This window comes from Haliaeetus leucocephalus, unplaced genomic scaffold, assembly GCF_000737465.1.
Source record: "Haliaeetus leucocephalus isolate CR32 unplaced genomic scaffold, Haliaeetus_leucocephalus-4.0 Scaffold140, whole genome shotgun sequence".
Lineage (NCBI taxonomy): Eukaryota > Metazoa > Chordata > Aves > Accipitriformes > Accipitridae > Haliaeetus > Haliaeetus leucocephalus.
The window spans coordinates 5,319,716-5,322,589 of record NW_010972576.1 but is presented as its reverse complement, the minus strand read 5'-3'; positions in this window follow the sequence as shown (position 1 = coordinate 5,322,589).

Below are 2,874 nucleotides of genomic sequence, written 5' to 3'. Positions count from 1 at the left end.
CCGCCGCCCCCCGCAGCGCTGCCGGGCCGCCCACCCCGCGCCCCGGGGGCTCGCGTCCCCCACGCGCGGGCGTGCCGCGCAGGGTTTGGATGGCGCGGAGCTGGCTGGCTGCAGGGCCGCCCTCAAGTCGCAGAGGTGCTCGCCGAAACGGATTCCTCGGGGAATCGGCTGGCTTAGCTGCTGATGGGGGAAAGCGGTGACTGGCGCAGGGGCTGCCTCTAGATGCAGAGGCATGCCTCGTGGAGGAGGAGAATTTAAATGAGACAGAAAGCTGCGGGGATAAACGGGTTTGCTCAATTCAGCGAGGATTTTTTTCTTGCCTTAATATTCTGGTCCTCCTTTTCCATGAAAAGGCTCGCTCGTGATCCTAGCGTTAGGTCAGTAAATAGTGCTCCGCGCGGCAGGGAAGCGTTTACCAGAAATAAGCTTTAAGTAGAAAATGCCGTCAGCTTCAGCGAGACCAGAATTTCCTTCCTTTTATGCTACTCCCGACTCTCGCATCTAACTGGGAATGGTCTAAGGATGAATTAGTGTTTCTTCAGTGACACCGAGAATATACAGCGTCGTATAAATGCTAAGTACCAACCGTCCATCTTTCCATGAAAGCTAGGTACAATACTTCAACAGTTAGCAGTCTCTTGCTGCTCCCACTGGTCCTTTACCAAACTTCATTTCACCTTTCTGGCAAGAGTCTCGCAGTCGGTCAGAGAAAAGTAAATTCATCCTAGGCCAGGCAAGTAAAATCAGGGCAAAGTCGATACAGTAGCAGGAGGAGTTACTGTGGCTCGGTCCTCTCCCATGAAGGGGCACTTGGGAGAGCACCAGTTTTGCTATTTGCCACTCTTCCAAGCCGCAGAAGAGCGACCCAAGTACCGCTGCCAGAGCACCCGTTCCCCAAGGAGGGGGCAGAGCCGCTGTAACAGCCGTTGATGTATCCACACAGGGGAGGAGAGGGGGGAAGAGAAGTCATTTTTCCAGCACTGTTAGGACCTAACAATTCCACACTTCCAGGTAAGAGGGAGAATTAGGTTCTAAAGTAAGTCTAGAGGTCGTAGTGCATGTATGTCTGCCTGCAGGGAAGGAGAGAGACGCGGGATCATATCCACTGTGTCTGATTTCCCTCTTTACATAGAGAGGCAGGGCTGAGCAAAAGCTAGATTTTGTCAGATCTTCTTAGGCACATTCTGAGAAAGTCTCTGTATATTTATATACTGTGATAATTACAAGCATAGAAGCAAGAAGGAAATGCTGAGGCCCTTGCCAGTTTCATTCATATTCATTGAGAAAACACATGGATCTTCCCCAAGTCACAGATGTTCAATATGAAAATGCCTGAATTCCATTGAATCACAGCAAGTTTGGAAAAACAGCCATGTCCCATGCAGCCTATGCAGTCACTAAGAAAACATGTGAATCACGTTCGATCAGGCACATTCACTGAAAAACTAAACAAAACCTGCTGCTGCCAAGGTCAGGCAGTGCCTAAAGAGCAAAGTTCTGTATTCAGATACAGCATGCACGAAGATAACGGGCGAAAAAATAAGATGGACGTAGTTGTCTCTGGTTCTGGCAGCATTCGTGTATTTTGTGAGACCAGGGCACTTCTATAGTTCTATACGGTTCTATAACAAGTAAAGTTGTATAAAAGCAGTGTCCAACTATAGCGTTTCCAGAAATACCACATCTTTAGGGCACTACAGATGTTCTGTCTACTGGGAGCGTGAGCCTGACCTTGTAAGTGTTCCTCCACCTTCTTCATCGTTCTGCTTTCTCTGAGCCTTTTCTCCTTTCCTCCATTCCCTTCTTAACCTTTTTCTCTCCCTCTCTTTTGCCATGTCCATGACCTCATTCCTTTTCTTCCACAAATCACAAACAGAAGTTTCTAAATCTTGAGATGTTTGCTGTCTCCTGGATATATTGAGCTACCCCTGCTGTTCCCCGTCTTCTCAGTGACATGCTGACCTACACGAAAAAGAGAAGTGGCATCAGCTAAGACACGGAGGGAAGCTGCCACAATGACATTATCCCAAAGGAAGCAAGGGTCCAAAGTTTTAGTGCACTAGCTACCACCTCCTACATCCTCAACAGGTCTCTCTCATAGTGCAGACACTTGCCAGTTCCTCAGATCTACCAAGTCTTCTAGCGTAGAAAGTGGACAGGAGCGTAACCTTGCCTGAAGGCAAGGGATGTTGGTTAGAGCATGCCAAACGCCAGTGCGTTCCAGTTTAGAAGGGATCGTCTGCGAGCCAGCATGCTCAGTCAGACAGCAGTAACAGTTACTTCTTCAGCTGTCTTCCCCTCCTTTTCCTGGAGGTGGCCACCTCTGGCTTCGTAGACAGGTGAACAGCATGTGAATCAGCTTTCAAACCACTGAAGTTTCCAGCCCTGCCTCTTCAGGCAACCCTACATGGGCATCGCCCTTCTCTACCAGCGAGGCAGTGAACTCTGGTGCTCCAGAGCAGCTCTGTATGCCAGTTCAGCTGTCCTTGTGGCAGGGACCCAACCTCCAGGAAAGGAGCAAGGAAGGAAACTGGAAAGTGATAACTGTATCAGCTGCTCAAATTTAATCAGCCTGTATTTGTAAATCAATATTTGCTGTAGCTTGATCCTCCTTGGATTAATTGGAAATTCTTTTTCCTTCAAGGAGAATTAGTGTAGCAAGCTAAAGCTGTGGTAGGATACTAGTGCACAAAAGATCACTGAAACAGAGATAGTGTTGTTACAACGATGAAGGCCCATCATTATTAGAATTAATTCTATCTGCAAGCATTGTCTTGCCCATGCAACAGCTGTGGCAGCTTAAGATGTGACCCTCCCACGCTGAAGACATAGATGGCTGAGGTGGTAAAGCAGCATGACTACTTCCTTTTCTGC